This window comes from Nomascus leucogenys, chromosome 14 (assembly GCF_006542625.1).
Source record: "Nomascus leucogenys isolate Asia chromosome 14, Asia_NLE_v1, whole genome shotgun sequence".
Classification (NCBI taxonomy): Eukaryota; Metazoa; Chordata; class Mammalia; order Primates; family Hylobatidae; genus Nomascus; species Nomascus leucogenys.
This window is the reverse complement of record NC_044394.1, coordinates 63,724,904-63,745,522: the sequence shown is the minus strand read 5'-3', so window position 1 is coordinate 63,745,522 and position 20,619 is coordinate 63,724,904. Positions and strand designations below refer to the sequence as shown.

Genomic DNA, 20,619 nt, shown 5'->3' with positions numbered 1-20,619 from the left:
CATCTATAACATAATTACAAAATTGTATATTATTTAATATACTCTGGTTAGTTGATAAAATACAACCCATGGGAACTCAGTGTGTTTTTTTCTAAGTCTCAAAGAATGTCTTAATATACTTTTAGATACTGTAAAATTGATATTTCCAAACATACCAAAATTTCTATAAACTACCATTCACTTCATGTTTTAAAACAGTTAATATATTTAAACTGAATAAGTTTACTGAATACCTGTATTTACTGACCATATGCTAAATTCTGTGATATACATTGTAAGGTATACTTAGATGAATAAAGCTTATCCCTGCTTTAAAGACATTCTCAGTCAAGAGTACAGGTTATGTAGGGGATATGGAGCCTGGACAACAAATACAACAATAACTCTAAGAAAAGGTGTAACAAAAACGGGGAACAGATAAAGGGATATAGCAGTTAGGAGGAGAGTGAGATGGAAGCATTTTAAGGAATCAGATACAGATTCATCAAGGAGGGAGACTGCATATTAGATGAACTTCAATGACATGTAGAAGGTCTCCTAGATAGACAACAAAAAATGAGTCCAAGGTGCCCTGAAGAAGAGCCAGGGGTATGTTGGAGAGGAATATTTCAGACTTGTCAGGGAAGAGGGTTCCCTTAGAGGAGCATGATAATGTGTTTTCGGAATAGGAGCTATGAGCTTGAGTCTGGAACATAGGACCCATGAGTTACGGTAGGCTAAGGCACTTAGAGTTAATTAGGTAGCCAGAGAAACACACCGAATGCTTTTTCAGCAAGAGGATTAGAACTTCAAAAATTAATCAGGTGCAGGTGCATCCAGATTAGGGGTTTTAGCATTGGAGAAATGACAACTCAGGAACACAGACAGAAAGAGACTGAGACAGCAGATTAAATTCTGTGATGAGAGGACAGTACAGAATTAAGCAGCAGCTTGGGGGTTTTTGGATGGTTCAAAAATGTCATTCAAAAATACATCAGCGAGAAAAACAAAGAGATTAGAAAGTTCATTTGTCAATAATAGCCAATGATGGCGAAACAAAAGTCAATTAGTTAATCAGAAGAATGCATTCAGGAAGAAAATTTTTAAAGTATTAAAGCACATTCAATGAATCCACCTATACTCATCTTTAAATTGTAATTCAATCACAGTAGTACTATTGCAAAATAGCATAATTATAATATAAATTTGGGACATAGTCTAGAGGGAAATAAGACAAGTGAATACTCTCTCTCACCTCCTAAATTCACAGGGGTCAGAGTCTTCACAAAGCTTATTTAAGCATCTCATGAAGTCACTCCCCTAATGACTAGTACAGAATTACTTTCTAGGTACAAAGTCCATCCCTATAATTTTATTTTCTGAGACCAAGTGGGCTGAGAGAGCCACATTACTTTATCCATTAACCCTGACTGTTTTTAAAAAAAGTGGAACAGAAATTGGTCAGTTCAGCATCTTCAAGCATACCATAATATAATGGTAGAATTCTTGATACTGGAGAAGTCCTTTACCAAACCAGCATCTGTGACAGAGTTCAGGAAAACTCTTTAGGCCTTCTCAATAACATTATTCATATGGAGGATTTATTTTTAAAAATATTTACTAATGGCTGGGTACAGTGGCTCATGCCTGTAATCTCAGAACTTTGGGAGGCCAAGGCAGGCAGATCACGAGGTCAGGAGTTTGAAACCAGCCTGACCAACATGGTGAAACCCCATCTCTACTAAAAATACAAAAATTAGGCAGGCATTGTGGCATGCGCCTGTAATCCCAGCAACTCAGGAACCAGAGGCAAGAGAATCGCTTGAACCTGGGAGACAGAGGTTGCAGTGAGCCGAGATCACGCCATTGCACTCCAGCCTGGGCAACAGAGTGAGACTCCATCTCAAAAAAAAAAAAAAAAATTTACTAATATAATTTTAGCCACTCATGTCATCTTTGCAAATCCAGTAACACCTCTGTGTGCATCTTTTTTGTCAATGCTTACACACCTTGCCTCTTTTGGACCTTAAGCTAAAGTCCTTGGACACCCTGCTGTGTATTATTGCAGGCATAAAACAAGTGTGCAAGGAGACTGTTTTAGTTGCTATGGAAATATCACTTAATTTCCTAATTAGTAGGTATATAAATGCAAAACCATAGCATTTGATTATTTCTGAAGTTTGGCAACAAAGTCTATTGTTCATGTCTGAGGACAAAGTCTCTATGTTTTCAACACTGTTATTCAAAGTAAGAATTAAAAACTTAAACTGTCTGGCATTTTAATGCTTATAAATTCATTTGCTGCACATGAGAGAAATGAAAGAATAAACCAACAAACATATGTAAGTCATTTATTCTTCCCCTCAAGCTATATATATATATATATATATATATATATGAGCATATCTATATACTAATAAATAAAAACTAGTGGTGGCATTTCCCTTACAAAAGAATTTCTTTAAATCATAACTTCCCTAGTGGTTATAATTACAAAGTGAGATTTTAGCAGTCCATCTATTATATAAAGCAAAGCATAACTGACATCTTCTTTTCTCCCCTCCATCAAATTTTATCTAATTTGGGCTTTGCAATAAAGTAAGAAAGAATATAAATTATTCAGGTGAAGCACAAAGTTTTAAAAAGTGTTAAAATTCTAAAACCCATTTCTGTCTACCTACTCTAGGAAATTAATTCACCAATGAACTCACTATCCTGAGTGTTCTCCTGTGCTCAAACTGCTCCACTTAAAACAAAGCACACTAAACTGAACCTTCTCTTTATGCTTCCCTCTCATTTGCCTTTCAGCATCCAAGTCTGCTAAATATCTTTGGAAACATACAACATCTAATTTCTGTTTCACACTGACTCTTCAATACTATCAGGTTTCTGAGGTGACCTCTTGACTGAAGCTACTCTGGCAAAGATCAAGTGAGATCCACTTCTTACTCAACAAATACAGTGGCCTCTAGCGGCCTGTCTAGTCTTTAACCTCCCTGATCTATGCGACAACATTTTATGATCTCCTTCCCTGCCTGGTAACAATGGAAACTTGGAAACTCTTCCTTCACACCTTAAAAGAAGCTAATGAAAAAAAAAAAAAAAAATCAACCAGTGAGGCACTTGCCTCCCCCTTCTCCACTCTTCACTATTCAGATTGTGCAGTGTGAAAACTAGAAATGGTTTGTCAGTAAAGAGATATGTTCCTTTTTATTGATAAACTATTTCTGCTAGTTGTATGGACAGTAACAGTAAAATATCTTTGTTTTGCTGGAGAAGTGAGGCATCCTGTTAACAAGAAATGCTGCTTTTTTTTTTCTTTTACTGAAAACATATTTTGCACAAACCACTAAACCCACAAGAGTTACAGTTTAGCTTAGCAAGCTTCATTTGTAAAATGTTACCCACGCCAATAATCGATTCGTGTAGTAAAATAAAGAATGTAGCTAGAAGGAAAATTCTGCTGGCTTAAATATCAGAAATCAGGATGAAGAGAAACCAAACCTAACCTCCCACCACAGAAAGCCTTCAGAGCATACCACGAAGTGGACACGGGGTCATTGTTTAGCTGCTGATCTGACCAGCTTCCACAGTCTCTTCTCATCACCAGCAGAGCTCCAGTGGCTCCTGAGACCAGGCTGCACAACTGCTACAATTTTAGAGCTACCAAGGAGCTACAATCCTAGTCCACCAAGGAATGTCCCGGTTCAGCCTTTATCATCTGCTTGAGTCATTTCTTACCCTTCCTTTCTCTTGTTGATGTCATAACCCAGAGACCTCATGGCTGGAAGCAGTAAACAGATGCAAGATTTGATCTTATAACTGCCTCTCTTTGCTTATGTATGCTCTGGCTAAAAATCCAAACCAAAAGCTAAAAGTAGGAGTAACATTTTTCTTTTCCAAGTGTGTTTTCTTTTTCATTTTGCTGACTTTCTTGACTTCAGAGGTAAATACCCTCATATGATTCCTCTCTTTCTTTCCCATTAAATGTTTTTCATTATTTGTCACTTAAGCAGTGGTATTCCTGAGATGCAGATCCCATACTTAAAATGCTTTATGCAACCTTAGGGCATTTCATCTACTTCCACAGCTGTAACTGTCACCTCCTGTTTCACTCTAAAATTTCTAATTTGAATACCAACAGCTCAGAAGTCCAAATCTTATTTCTAAATGTCTATTGAAGACTGGCATCTGGAAGTCCTGTAAGCTTTTCATATTTTACATCATCAAAAACAAACATCAGCTAACTCCTAAATTATGTTTCGCACAAGAAGACATGTGATAACGTTCACGGTTAGCCTTGTCTTTGCCTTTGTCCTGAATCTTACATTCAGGTGGTTCCTAAGTCTTCTTGCTTCTATATAATCAGTCCTGTTTTCTCCTTCCCTACCACCTTCTCATGCCTCATCCCTCCTCTAAGCACTCTGGCAACTGTATGATTTGTTGAGCCTTAAATTTACACTGACATTCCTACCTTCATGCTTTCCCCTCAACCTGGAATGCTATTTCCTAATTTATCTTTATAGGAAAGTTTTACATGTTCTTCAAGTTCCTATTGAAATGTGAATCTTCTTGACCTTTGTCTAATTCTGTTTTACTTTAAACACTCCTTCATCACTGCTATCTATAACTTCCGATATACCTCTACTGCATGTCATATTCCTCTGTTTATGGGCCGCACTTTCCCGCTATATACCATTAGATGTCCTAAGGGTAGAAACCATGTCTTACTTATCTTGGTATCATAAATAGAGTACCTTACCTAAGAAAGGCAATTAAGAAATGTCTTTTCAGCTATATTATGGCTAGATACAAACATAATTAAATGTCATTTTCAAAGTAAAGAAATATTCATTTTGTGATTATATGAACATAGTACAATTGTACTCTACAAAGTGAATTGGCTTTAAGTTCAACTCTAGCGAAAAAATACATGATTTAATATGACAAGGAGTAATTTCTACATTCCAAACGGAAAAACAAAACCACAAATAATTATTTGATTTGTTTGCCTTACATTATAGGCATAATTCATATGCAATATTTACCATTTTAAAGTGTATAATTCAGTGGATGTTTTATAGTATATGCACAAACAGTATGTGCAACCATCACCATTATCTAATTCCAGAATTTTCATCATTTCAAAACGAAAATTCTCAGTCTGGGTAATACAGCAAGACCTTTCTCTACAAAATAATAATAATAATAATAATAATAATAATAATAATAATAATAATCAGCCAAGCATGGTGGCATACCCCTATAATCCCAGCTACTGGGGAGGCCAAAGGGAGAGGATCATGTGTGTCTAGGAGTTCGAGCTGCAGTAAGCTATGATTGCACCACTGCACTTAACCTGGGTAACACAGTGAGACCCTGTCTCCATGTCTCTAAAAAAAAAAAAGGAAAACGTGTACCTATTAGCATTAATTCTTCATTCTTCCCTTCTCCCAAACCCTGACAACCACTAGTTTTTCTCTACATAGATTGGCGAATTCTGGACATTTTATATAAACTCAATCAAACAATATGTGATATTTTGTGTCTGGCTTTCTTTCACTTCATACAATGTCTTCAAGGATATCCACGTTTCACGTGTATCAGTACTTTCTCCTATTTATGGTGGGATATTATCCCATTGTATAAATATGCCTTATTTTGTGTGTCCATTCTTCAATTAATAGACATCAGATTTTTCAACTTTTTGGCTATAATAAATAATGCTGCTATGGATATAAACGTACAGAGTTTGGTGTGGACATATGTTTTTGCAGCTCTTCAATACATATCTAAGAACAGAATTGTTGGGTCATAAGGAAATTTTATATTTAACTTTTTGAGAAACTACCAAACGGTTTTCCAAATTAGCGGCATCATTTTATATTCCCCCTTAAATTTACAATGACATTTCTACCTTCATGTATAAGGATTCCAATTTCCCCATATTTCTTACCAACGTTTATTAAATTTTTTTTTTTTTGAGACAGAGTCTCAAATGGTGCCATCTCGGCTCACTGCAGCCTCCGCCTCCTGGGTCCAAGCTATTCTCCTGCTTCAGTCTCCCGAGTAGCTGAGATTACAGGCGCCAAACACCAGGCCTGGTTAATTTTTTTTTTTTTGTATTTTTAGTAGAGACAGGGTTTCACTATGTTGGCCAGGATGGTCTCGATCTCCTGACCTTGTGATCCACCCGCCTCGGCCTCCCAAAGTGCTGGAATTACAGGCGTGAGCCACTGCGCCTGGCCTAATATTCTTTTATTAGAACTCATCTAGTAGGTGTGATCTCGTATTTCATTGCGGGTTTGATGTGCATTCACTTGATGATGCTGAGCATCTCTTCATGTGCTTATTTGCCATTTGTATATCTTCTTTGGAGAAATGTCTATTCTAGTCCTTTGCCCATTTTTAAATTTACATATTCTTTTTACTATTAAGCTGTAATCGTTCTTTACATGGTTCTTTATATATTTTGAAGAATAGATTCTTACTGATATGATTTGTAAATATGTTCTCCCATTCTGTGGGTTGTCTTTTCACTTTCCTGATGCTGTCCTTTGATGCATAAAAGTTTTTAATTTTGATGAAGTCCAATTTACATTATTTTTCTTCTATTGCTTGAGCTTTGGGTGTCATATCTAAAAATCTACTGCCTAATCCAAGAAACCAATGCCTAATCCAAGGTCACTAAGATTTACACCTATGTTTTCTTCCAAGAGTTTCATAGTTAGCTCTCATATTTAGGTCTATAATGCATATTGAAGTCTATCATTAATTTTTGTATATGGGAGGAGATAGCGGTCCAAATTCATCTTTTTCATGTAAATGTTTATTCAGTTGTCTCAGCACCATTTGTTTAAAAAACTATTCTTTCCCCCATTAAATTGCCTTGTCACCCTTGTTGAAAAATCAATTAACCATAAATATATGGGTTTATTTCTGAATGCTCAATTCTATTCCAGTAAAATAAATGCCTATGCTTATGTCAATACCATTTAGTCTTGATTATTATACTTTTGCAGTAAGTTTTGAAATTAAGAAGTGTGTCTTCCAACTTTGCTCACCTTTTTTAAGATTGTTTTAGACTGTTCTTATTTTACAAATGAATTTTAGAATGAGCATAGCAATTTCCGCAAAAAAAAGGAAGCTAGGATTTTCACAGCAATAGCATTGAATCTCTAGATCAATTTGCCTTATTAACAATATTAAGTCTTCCCATTTGTGAACATAGGTATATTCCCATTTTTTAGGTCTTCTTTAAATTCCTTTCATGATGTTTTGTAGTCTTTAGTATCTTCACTAAGTATTTGCATTTTCTTGAGTAAAAGGCAAACAGTAACAGTATAGATTGTTTTATAATTACAATAAAGTATAAAAATAAAAACTATTTAAAGTTGGCATTTTACCAGTTGAAACATTTTATAATGCCACTTATAATTTTGATATAAAATATTTTAAATTCATACTCAAAAAGGAGTATTTATTTCATATGGTATTAATTTGCCTTGATTAAGAACAACTCTGCAACTGTAAGATAAAATGAGCAACAATAAAATGTATACACCTGGATTTAAGAAGTCAGCTATTCATAAACAGCAAACAAAAAATTATTTCCAAAGGCAACCAGTCATCAAGAAAATTTCATCATATAGACAGAAGCATCTCAAATTATTCAAGCAAACTAGAACAGAAAAAAGCTATATGTTGTTAACTGATAGCTTTATTCAAACTTATCATATTAGTATTACTTTAACTCATCCTTATGGTATAATTCTTTAAGAAAAGGTGGTTAACCAAATTTTTAAACTAGATTCAGTGATTCAGCACTAATAAAAGTCTCTTGCAATTCAATGAACCATGACTTACCACTTGTTACTAATTTCACATACACAGTCAATATTCTACAAAGCAAAATGCCTGTTTTCAATGGTAAAAATTATATCATCTATTTAAGCTAACTTATTAGGTTGGTACAAAAGTAATTGTGGTTTTTGCCATTACTTTCAATAATGTAATGTAATAATGTAATGTAAAAGCAATCTTGCCATTACCTTTAATGGAGAAAACAGCAATTACTTTTGCACCAACCTAATAGAATGGATCACAGGGTTTTAAGGTGATGGGTTCATTAATGATAAATCAATACTGATATGTATGCATAAAGACTAGACCAGATGAACAATTACAATTCAAGGCAATTAGCCCATTTTCTCAACTTGTATAATCAGTGAAAGATTTTCATTCAAAATAACCATTTTCCTGATTTGACAAATCATGAAAATACTACCCAAGTTAAGCTTCCTCTCAAGTTTGAATGAGATCTTACTGCCAAAAAACAAAATTCTAGGTAAGAACTGGAGACTGCAAAATCTTCTTAGTGCTGCTGTACTGGCTATTGTATCAATACTGACACATTTCTAACAAATAATGCTGGATGTGGAATGAAGGTCTTGTATTAGCACACAGCTTCAATATGCAAATGATGACAAAATATTTAAAAAATTAGATATCCAAACAATAAAGTCACTTGGATAAATAAAAAAAGTTTATTATCACAGGCATTAGCATAATCAAACATGTTGTTACCACCATGAGATCATTACTCACTCAACTCTATCCAAGATATAGAAAAGACATGGCCCATGCCTTTGAATAGCATACAAAAAAAAAAGCACCATGGAATACTGAGAAACGTCTATAAAAGTGCCAAGTAAATTTCTGGAAGTGAATATATGAAATTCATGTACACACTATGCTTACTCCAAACAGAAAGATTCACAAATATACTGATATTGGTATAAATATACTTAGGTTACCATGGAAAAGACAGATATTAAGAGTAATTTTAAAAGCAAAATAGGTGTGTTTGGAGCACAGTATAGACAGTGTACTTCCAATCTGTAGAGTGTCTCATTCACACTAAATCTAAGATAGAAGACAAAAAATTATTTAAAATTAGAAGACACTAAAATAAAAAGTATGAGTATATTTTATCATTTTCATGTAAATAAGACTTGCAAGTGGGGTGTGTGTGTGTGTGTGTGTGTGTGTGTGTGTGTATTTAAACTATGAACTCTTAACATATAAAAGAGGTAATACAAATTGCTAAGAAAAACACAAGGGCACATTTTTTTGAACCAATAAGGTATTTCAACAAAGTGACAGGAGACAAAACCAAATATAAAAATCAAAAAGAATAATTTCTACATCAGCAATAACCTATTAGGAAATATTAAAGAATAAAATCCCTTTCCCAACAGTAATAAAAACTCATTCGAGATAGCAATAACATAAAATGAGAAATATTTCCTTCTATAAAGAAGGCTATTTATGTTACTGAAGGACACAAAAAAGACTTGAATAAATAAAGAGACCTGCCAATGGAAAGATTATGAATTGAGAGTTGTCACTTCTCCCTCAAAATTATCTTAAATTAAATATAATACTAACTAAAATACAGTGTTGTTTTAAAATTGATAACCTGATTATCATATTCGTCTGAAAATAAAGATGTAAAAATAGAGATGAAACTTTGGGGAAAGAAGCCATCACCTACTAGAAATCATAATAGTAGTTTTAATAGTATATCATTAATTCAGGAATAACAAAAAAATTTATACCCAGAGAATGTAATTGAGTCCTTAAATTAAAATAAGATAACTAACTCATGCAAAAAAAAACTTGGAAAACATGAACACACTCATCACAGCAAAGGGAAGACATTAGGCCATTAGACAAAAAGCAAATGAAAAGATAACCTCTAGAAATCTGGGAAACAAATTTATATGAAAAAGAGGTATTCTTCTTACCTATTCATTGGTAAACTTTTACAAGTTTAAAATTATCATGTATTGGCAAAAAGGCAAAGAAATATGCACTTTCATATTGTTGGTGGAAGGTACTAACAACTGGAAGAGCAATTTGGCACTATTACAATTTAAAATTCACAGACCTTATGACTCAACAACTGCATTTATGAATTTACCTTTAAAAACTACATTAGTACATGTAGACAATAAACCTGTATAAGGATGTTCATCTTAGCATTGTTTGAAATAGCATAATAGCACAAACAAACTGAATGTACATGGAAATAAGGATTAAATAAACCATGGTACAACCACACTATAAAATAATAGGCAAGAGTTAAAAAAAATGGTGTATATATTTTTGTACCAGTGTGGAGATATCATTAAACTATATGTAAAATGAAAATAAAGTATAGAACATCATGTTACCATTTAAGAAAAAATATATATGTATATATACAGCTACACAAACCTTGACCTCTATTTCTTTGAAGCAGTCTCCTGGGGCCCCCAAAATCAATCTTCTGCCCATGCCACAGCCCATATGGAAGGCAGATCAACCCAGACATTTTATCTCTGTAGACAGCCAAAAATTGAATACTTAAATTCCAAAAAATGCAATGTTACACAAAAACTAATGTAGAGGAAGAATTTTTATTATGGCAGGAAACGCTTAGATATATTTAGTTAAAAATAATATACAAATTTATATATACCTATGATCTCAGCTGTACTTAAAAACACCCTCCCTATATAACTCAGATATACTCATGGGGGGAAAAGAAATTCACCAAATGTTCACTGAATAGTTGGACTGCAGTGATTTTTATTTTCTAGACTCTTTCTCTTGTTATTTTCTAGATGTTCTACAATGGGCATTTATTGCTGTAAGCACAAAATACAAAACATGTTCTTTTTGAAACAATGTATCTTCTGTTATTGGATTCTTGAGATACCTCTGTATAGATAATGCCAAAATATTTCTCTACTCCCAGCCTCTCCCCTTCACTCTAGTCTCACTTTTCAGCTACCTACTGAGCAGTTATCAGTGTCCCAACTTTAGTTCTCCTGAATGTGATTTCTCCACCTCTCCCACTGCTGTGCTCATTGATCCCATCTCCCTGCCAGGCCAGCCCTGTCCCAGTTCCCAGACCAAGACTGGACTGAATCTGAAAGTACTAATACAAGGTCACCCCCTCCTCCATACTCTTATTCCCATCCACTGCTGAAGCAAAGTTGCTGATTCTGTGTCAGCCTGGGTTTTTGCCCCACGCCACTGTGGCATCAGTACCACACTGCAGGACACACTCGATCATTCTGTCTGGTATTAAACTGTTCAGGTATTCATCTTATACCCCTACTAGACTGTCAACTTATGAGACAAGGCACTGTGTCTTACTCATGTATGGCTCCAGGACTGTGCCCCCCAAAACAGTGCTTTCCATAACTTGTAGGATAGCATTTGTAAATGGCTGTTACATATGACCAGAAATCTGAGGATCTGTTTGAAGATGGAGCGAGTTCAGAGACTTAGTTCAATCAACAAGCATTTATGAAGGAATTACTGTGGGCCCAGCAATGAAACAGGAGAATACTAGAAAAATGGAAGATGCGGCTCCTATCCTTAAGACAGAATCTAGAGTGATTGAGAACACCTTAGGAAAAAAAGTAGAAAATAATTACTGTTTTGGCTTCTGCCTTAACAAGCAAAACATGAAAATCTTCTTGCCTGAGGTCCTGATTTCACAGATGGGCAAACTGCAATCGAATTTGCCTGCCTGGATTCCAGACTACTGCCAGCACTGACTTTTGCTTCCTGTCCCAACTCCATGGGCCCCAATGTGCTTGGCTTTGCTTGTCACTATTTGTATGCTTGCCCACTTTAAATTGTTCCCTTGGGTCCAGATTCCCTGCCCCTCCAGTTCATGCTCTGGGCTAGAATCTAAATTTTCTCCTTCTTGTGCTACGTTGCCCTCTGTCACCTGTTTCTGCATACACTCTCCCACAATCTCAGCTTTTTGCTTCAAACTCTTGCCAAAACCTGAGAACAACGCAGGCCTCTATATCAAATTGTAATAAACACTGCTGCTTACTTACCCAACAATCATTTACCCCTTCCTTATTAAAAGAATTGCTACTCTGTTCATCAATCCCCTAACCTCCTCCACCCAGTGAAGGCTAATCCCATACATAGTCCCAGCCAGTAAATCCTGATTTAGTCTAAGCCTGTCATTCATGGTATTCCCATTCCCCTTGCCATTGACTAGATTGGGAATGTCCATGTGATTCAGTGCTGGCCAGTGACATAAGAGAGAAGTCTGCAGGAGGGCTTTTGGCAAAAACTTCCTCATTCTGCAGGAAGAGACACTGCTGCTGCATGACAGTGTGCTAGGAACTAAAGAAGTGATCATAGCACCAGCTGAGGAAGTGGAGGAAGCGGTCAACACGCAGACTGAGCACAGACAAGAGAAATGTAGAAAGTAGAAACTAAGCCCAGGTCTCCCATCCTCTGCATTTCTTGTCATTTTAGAAATCTTTTCCAATGTATTCCCCTTCCTCTGCTGCCAGGTAACATATATTAAATAGCGCACCTTAAAATTTATATATATATATAACATATATATGTTATATATATAATATATATAATATATATAACATATATATTATATATTATATATTATATATATATAATATAATATATATGTTATATATATTATATATATATATTATATATATCAGCAGCTTTGTTTTCTACCTCAAAGGAGTAACTTTCAAATAGGAATTTGACAGATATTTTGGTTGTTTTTAGTTTGAAGCTATTATGAGTATGCTGTTATTAATTTTCATGCAAAAGTCCTTGTACATATGTTTTCATTTCACCTGGGAGTGGAGTTTCTGGATCGTATGGTAAGAGTATTTTTAACATTAAGAGAAACTGCCAAACTGTTTCCCAAAGTATTACATTCCCACCAGCAATGTATGAGTATCACAGTTGCTTCACATCCTCTCCAAAACTTGGTATTGCCAGTCTTTACAATTTAGTCATTTTAGTGTTTGGATAGTGGTATCACATTGTGGTTTTAAATTTAATTATTTTGGTGAATTATAGAGTTATGTGCTCATTAGATATTTGTATATTTTCTTGTGTGAAATATCTCAGCACATATTTTGTTCATTTTTTAGATGGATTGCCTGTCTTCTTACTGAGTTGCAAGAGTTCTATACATAGTCTAGATAAAGTCCTTTGTCAAATATACAGAGAGAGATATGTAGTTCTAACAAATCTTTTGTCTTTTGAAGAGCAAAACTTCTTTCTTTAACTTTGATAAAGTCTAATACATCTTTTCTTTTAAATTTTATGATTAGTGCTTTTTGGGTCGTAAGGGATCTTTGTCTAATCTAAAATCATAGATTATCTCCTATATTTTCTTCTAGAAGTTTATGTACTCAAAATCATAGATTGATCCCACAAACATTATGCTCAATGCAAAAAGGAATATAAAAATGAGGACATATTCTGTGATTTAACCTATATCAATTTCTACAATAGGAAAAACGAATCTATAGAGACAGCAGATTAGTCGGAAGAGAAGATTTTAGGGCAACAGATATATTCTGTATCTTGATTACACTGCTGGTTACACAGGTGTATTTGTCAATCCACAACAAAGTATTCACTTAAAATGGGTACACTTTATTGTATAAAACATATGCCCAAAATTTTACTAAAATAATTTTAATGGGAATTTGGAGCTGGATTGGTAGGAAGACTGGTGACCACCAGGTCCTCTGAAATAGAATTTAGGGGATAAGCAAGGCTTTGCTATGCCTGAGGCAGAAATATTAACCTTAAAGCATATATAATTTCTTAAATAAACATTACTTCATTCTAAATGCATAAATGCCATATCGTCTTTCACAAACATTGGCATGGCCGAAACAAGCCAACCACACAATGGGAGAGTCCCTAAATAGCAGTAGCAACTGACTTGTACCTTCAGTGTAGGAAGAACTTTCAAAATGAAAGAGAGGGAAGGATGGAGAGATAAGAAAAGACAGGTTACTTAGTCCCTCACACTTTGCCCAGAGACTGTGAAGCTAATGTGCAATTTTACTGGGAAGGGGAAAGCATATGCCACTGAAGGTGAAGTTTTTTTTTTTTTTTATGCAGCGGAAGTTTATGTTTCAAAAGAAAGAAAAAACAAATGGAATACAATGAAAATAAATCATTTGCCTTGAAATTTTAAGGAAAAATCACATGTAGAATTATAGAATTTTATAGCTAAATATAAGTCTAAGTCACTCAAAAGGCAGATAAAATAAATAAGTGTTGGAGAGTTTGAGACTTATTTAATCACATAACAAATTAATTAGCTGGTTGAAAACCTGGAGGGGAATCCAGTTGCCTTGGTTCAGTGTGCTTACAAAATTATAATCTCTAGCTCAATGACAGCATTGAGCACAGAGCAGGTATTTTCAAAAAATACCTGTTGAATGAATTCATGCTAGGTAATATAATAAAAAAAAACATGAAAAGCGTAAGTACAGTAGAGAGATGAATTTAGACACAGATTTATTTTTCCCCAAGACTTTTTGGTTTGTTTGTTTGTTTTTGAAACGGAGTCTTGGTCTGTCGCCCAGGCTGAAGTGCAGTGGCACCATCTCCGCTCACTGCAGCCTCCGCCTCCTGGGTTCAAGCGATTCTTCTGCCTCAGCCTCCCAAGTAACTGGGATTACAGGCGCCCGTCACCACGCCCGGCTAATTTTTGTATTTTTAGTAGAGACAGGGTTTCATCATGTTGGCCAGGCTGGTCTCAAACTCCTGGCCTCAGGTGATATGCCAGCCTCAGCCTCCCAAAGTGCTGGGATTACAGGCGTGAGCCACTGCACCCGGGCTTCCCCAGGAAATTTGAGTCTTGTATACACTTCTTTATGCCACTTCTGCACATTAGAAAAAAAAAAATATTTTGTGAAATTACTCTGGCAATTATCAATGCCTGAAGAAACAGAATGAAGTGGTAAACTCTAAAGGATTGTAGGATACCCTTTCCTGGAAACAATTGAGTACAATTTGCTCTTTACAAAGTAGTTAAGGGACATTGCTACTCCCTCACTGAAAGATAGACTGATGATATTTAACAACTGCTTCAGGCCCTATGAATTTAAGATAAACTTGGAAGACTGAATTTTCACCAAATGCTTACAAATAAAACATGGGAACATCAGATCCTCTGGTGATTTCTGGGTGGGATGTGGAAGAACAACTGACATAGCTCCATGGCTTTAGTTCCAAAACATCAAGGGGCCATAAACAAGATACTGGATTTACTGCAGATACATAATGAACAACATAAACTCAACTTACAGAATATGAACATCTCAGAAGCTTTCTATTAATTTTCTATTATGGCTCTGTGGCCCTTGAGACCATATACAACTCAAGGACTTTTTTATCTCTAGCCCTCTGGCATGTCCACTCATTTAATGTAGAAACACTGTAGCAAGTTAGGATCTTATTTAATGTATTTCCATCTCAATACATCCCATAAATGTGTTACCTGGCTTCTCCCAAAACTGCCTAGCAAACAAAATAGCCAGATGTCTACAAGTAGCAACATATTGAAAAATCAGCATATGATTTACATTAGTTTTTTTCATCCATGCTCTAGTTTTAAAAACTATTCATTGAAATTTACATATAAAACTTTAAGGCCGGGCGCGGTGGCTCACGCCTGTAATTCCAGCACTCTGGTAGGTCGAGGCGGGTGGATCACGAGGTCAGGAAATCGAGACCATCCTGGAGAACACGGTGAAACCCCGTCTCTACTAAAAATACAAAAAATTAGCCAGGCGTGGTGGCGGGCGCCTGTAGTCCCAGCTACTTGGGAGGTTGAGGCAGGAGAATGGCGTGAACCCGGGAGGCGGAGCTTGCAGTGAGCCAAGATGGCGCCACTGCACTCCAGCCTGGACGACAGAGCAAGACTCCATCTCAAAAAAACAAAAAACAAAACAAAAAAAAACTTTAAAACACAGATTATAGTAGACACCGCAGCAAAAATAGAGAAAACCCCTAATTGAACAGGTAGTTATACATCCTTCAGCTCAAAAGAGAAAACACAATTAATTCATTCTGTCTCATCCTTACTCCACCTCCCTGTTTGGTCACCCCCCTCACGTATGGGGAACATACCTGCTTTTTCACTCCTGTTAATGCAAATTTTCCTAATACCTGAAATGTAATAGTCTAATAGTTGTGTACACAGATAAGGCCTATTAATAAAAGGAAAAATAAAATAGTGTTCAATAGTAAAGCCCTAGAAAATTAAGGTGTCTAAAGTTAGACTATCACTATGTTTTGTATAATGTGTTACAAGTAATAATTTCAAAGAGGTATATAATGCAAATTTATGGTTGAGTTAGAATTCAGCTCTGAGGTAAAAATTCACTTATAAGGAAAATAAAAATGTCAAAAGTAAAATTTGTCAAAAATCTCTGGTAGTATAATATAAAGCTGACTAGTAGTAATACATCTGAAAATGTACGATTTAGATCTGCTGAATTTTTGAAACATCAATTAAGAAAGATCTCAATATAAAAAATAAAACTACTACAGTCTATGGTCTGTTAGTTTTTAGAAGTATATTTACATTAGCTTTTAGAAATATATTTGTGTTTATGACTAATATATCTTAAGATAATATTCAAGAGGACAATTTTGTATATTATTTGAACTACAAAACAGAAATATATGAGAAACATTTTACTATTTGGGAGAAAACAATGGAATTGTGTCTATTAAAATGGGTTAAACATGAGCATAATAAATACTGATACTTCAAACTTGTGCGAAAAATTTTCTGGAAATCCATTTTTGAATAAAAGAATTCAATTCATATCACTTATGCTGTTGGATAAAGATTTTATGGATAAATTTTTCAAAATAGTTTATGAACCTCAACTAAAAACAAAGGTATGCCAACAGATGTAGCCAGTGAGCATCTGTCACTCCACACAGAGCGTACACTTAACCTGCTCCATGCAAGTTCCCTCCTAGACTCTCTATCCTCATCACACGTTAGTCTCACAGCCACAAAACTGAAAGAGTGTCATCCATTTAGAATTTATTAATAATCTTGGACACCAATGAAAAGGGGCTTTTGTAATTAGGAAAAGTAAATAAGCCCCTGGAAATACAATTACCCTAACAAGTACTGGCTTCATATAGGTCAAAATAAAATAATTTTAGTTATTATACTACGAGCTACAGTCCTGGAATATTCATGGGATAAGGAAAAATGAGGGAGAGTTACAGTAACCATAATATTAAATCTTTATTGTTCAGCAAAGGTCAAGTTTTCCCTCTGCCTTGAAGTTAAAAGAAAAGACCTAAGAATGTTTTGGGTCCTCACTATGACACCGATCATGGATTCCATGTCTTGGGATGGGGTTTTAGGTGAGATAAAGAACTGAAACTACCTCCATGGGTAGCTGAACCTTCTATGTAATGAAATGGATCCCATACTAGAAGCTGTCTTAACGCAGTGATAGTATAATTACTCTGACTGTACGTACTCTACCTTTCAATACACTCACCTCTATGACAAATCTTCCAGTAAATAGTCTCCCTAATGTTCTTCAAACACACCATGCCTTTTCCTCCCTCTCTGCTTTTGTTCCAGCTGTGGTGCCCACCCTGCATGAAATCCTTCCCAGGAGTCTCTGTCCAAGCTCCAGTGCTACTACCAAATATAATATTTTCCCAGCTACACAGACACCCGTCTTCTTCACAATTCCTCTTGTACTTACTTGTGCTTCTGTCTTTCTAGTACATAATCATATATGGTCTTGGAATGTGTTTAAATGATTTCTCCTAATTATAATAATGTTTACTTAATATATGTTTCGTTTGTACCAAGTACTGAGCTAAACACATTTAACCTTTAAAGCAAGCCCATGAATCAGTCCCTTACAATTTTCATTTTATAGATGAAAAAAATAGGTTTAAATTGTACACAAGGACACGATACTCCTAAGAACTAGAGCCTGTACTCACATCTAAAGCTCTCTCCAAAGATCTTGTTATTTGCCACTGTGAAATAGGACCTCATGCAAATGCCTGTTCTCCTCAACTAGACTGTAAGCTGAGGTCAAAGAGAGTGTCTTTTACTTCTTTCTACTTCCTTGGAATACCTCACACCACTCAGCCTAGGGTTAGGCAGGTGTTAAGAGCTCTGAGGGAGGGAGACACAGAAAATATATCCAGAATACATTTTACAGGGGTCCATAAGATGTTCTATTGGCTCTTTATTGTATCATGTATTTTTAAAGGTCTAGTCAACTAAAGACAGAAGCCTCTAGAAATGAAATTCTTCAGAGGAAGTCGGTCTTTATCTGCAAACTGGATTATAGTCAAGGAGGCAAGCTGCTTTTCAAAGACACTAGTTGCTCTTCTAAAATGCACATTTTATTAATTGTACTCATCTCTCTTAAAATTTTGCTGTAAACAAAATGTTATTTTGTTTTCTAGTTCTTTAATAACTTGGTATGTTTTGTTTCCATTCAGTGGACTAATGTTTACAAAGGAGGCAAATGAAAAGTACCTGTGTTTCTATACTAAGCACAGTATCAAAAACTGGGGCATACACCCACACCACTCTGCAGAAAAACTGCAACAAAGAAAGAGCAAAGCCGATAGAGGGGCTGCCACCTCCCCACATTCACAACTCTGAAGCCCCACAAAGAATAGCAGAGATACTGGCAGGGGAAAAGTCTTTTGAAAGAAATTTGGACAAAACTAACTTATTATGCTCGTATATAATTAACATGACAGTCTTTCACTGTTTCATGGTATTCTAGGGAAAGGAACACCAAAAAACCAACAAGGAAAACACTCCTAACTACAAGTTCACTATTAAGTAATGCAAGCATTCCAATACACACAGGGTTGACTGCAATCTGCATCAGGATGTTGGTAACACTGGTAATTCAACCAAGCTTTAGCTACATGGCTGAAGAGTCAGCCAAGCCATTAATGGAATTGCATTCCTACCATGGGGAGTTGAAGGAGTCCATCACTCCTAACATTACACACTTCCCCAGCACTGACTCAGGTGATTAACTATCAGCTCTTCATCAAATCAGCACTCAATCACTTAGGAAGGCAATTCTCTTAATCTCAACTCCTGCTTTACACTCCCATAAAATGCAAAACTGCATGTTGCACTACTGTCATATAATAATTTAAATGAAAAGAAAAAAATCAATAATGCGTTCCACAGCATAGTGTCTTACTGGCAACTTCAATGAATCCACCATTACTTTTGGTCCCTCACACATACTCCTTAAACAAAAAACACAGCTATTCTAAAGATATTAAGGTTTTTTGGTCTGTTGTTTTAGGAGAATATAAATAGAACAAAATATAGGCTTCAAAATATCCATTTTTGATTTATACTTACACTGTTGGACGCTTCTGAGATGATAAATATACTAAACATTCTGAGGCATGGCTGTCCCGCCATGTATAAATAAACTTTACAGCAGCAATGCTAACAGAAAGAATTGTCAAATTGCCAATAACATGTATAATATAAGGGATTAGAATGCAAGCTAAAGAGAGCAAGGTAAATTATAGCATTCTGTGAAAATAAGTGATGTAAAACCAACAGCAATTTTAAATTATTAACAATAGTTCCGAAGCTAATTCAACTTTTCCATTGGTGTAAGCCACAGACAGAATCACACAGCGTGTTTCTCTTCAAACATCTTCAGGGTTCCTAAGAGGTGGGTGAAAATGGGTAAGGGTGTCTGTTAAAGGCTATAATGCAGCTAATGCCATCTAAATGGTATATTTACAAGCCTGTGGAGTATAACCTCATTTCTCCAAAACTGTCTAACCATTATCCTACTTGAGAAGTTAACCCATGATGAACAAACGTACATCTCTTCCACCCTTCTGCTCCCTATTTTCCCAAACCTTTCTATCTTGGTATTTTGCATGCTGAGCAAAACATTCCATAAATAATGCTGTGGTGCACAGGCATTAAAGTTTAGAGAGTTTCTGCCTTTGAAGTAGGTAGTGACAAGACCAAGGACACACGGGTTCAATTCCAAGCCAAATATGAGGCGGGTGGTTTGAAAATGTCAAACCAAAGAGGCCTAGGGGAAAAGAACACAAGCTTCCACTGCCACCTCCCTTCCTCTCCCCTCCCCTTTTTCTCTCTTGTTCCTTTCCTCTCTTCTTCTCTTTCGTTGTGGTTTCTCACGGAGACAATCAAAGCAGGGAAAGCTGGATTTTAAATTGGTAAGACACAGACTGGGAATATGTAATTCCCAGAAGAAAAAAAGAAACTGCTGAAGAGGGGTATGGGGGCTGTTGGCAACATGTCCAAGTGACAACCCTCCCCACCCCCACCCTAATACAGCACAAATCCACAGATTCTTCTTCGATTCTCTTCTCCCTCCAGTTCCCAGTACTCTACCCAACTTGACCCTTCATCCTAAAAATTTAGGAACCTGCAGGGCACCCGCTGTTTAAGAGTGTGTCTCTCAGTATATGCACCCAATTTTCTGGAACCCCTGAATCCGGACAGTTGTAGCAGGCAAGGGATGCTCCCACCCTCCCACCGAGGAAGAGGTAAGAAAGGGGGAAAAAGAGATGGAGACAAGAGGAAAGGGATGCAGAGCTGTGCTCTAGGGCGGGTGGCTGCAAGGAAGACGGGGAAGAAAGAAAGGGTGGGAAGGAAGTGGGGCTGGGAGAGAGGAAGAAAGGGATGAAAGAAAGGCTGGAAGGGAGAAAGGAGGGGAGAGGAGAGAGGGATGTTGGGAAGGA

At 36.0% G+C, this 20,619-nt stretch overlaps 1 protein-coding gene across 6 annotated transcripts in view; it reads right to left on the bottom strand.

Annotated features, from left to right (window-relative positions):
- CTNNA2 (catenin alpha 2) overlaps positions 1-20,619 on the bottom strand; it is a 1,208,900-nt gene that overhangs the window by 1,104,249 nt on the left and 84,032 nt on the right. The window lies entirely within an intron of this gene.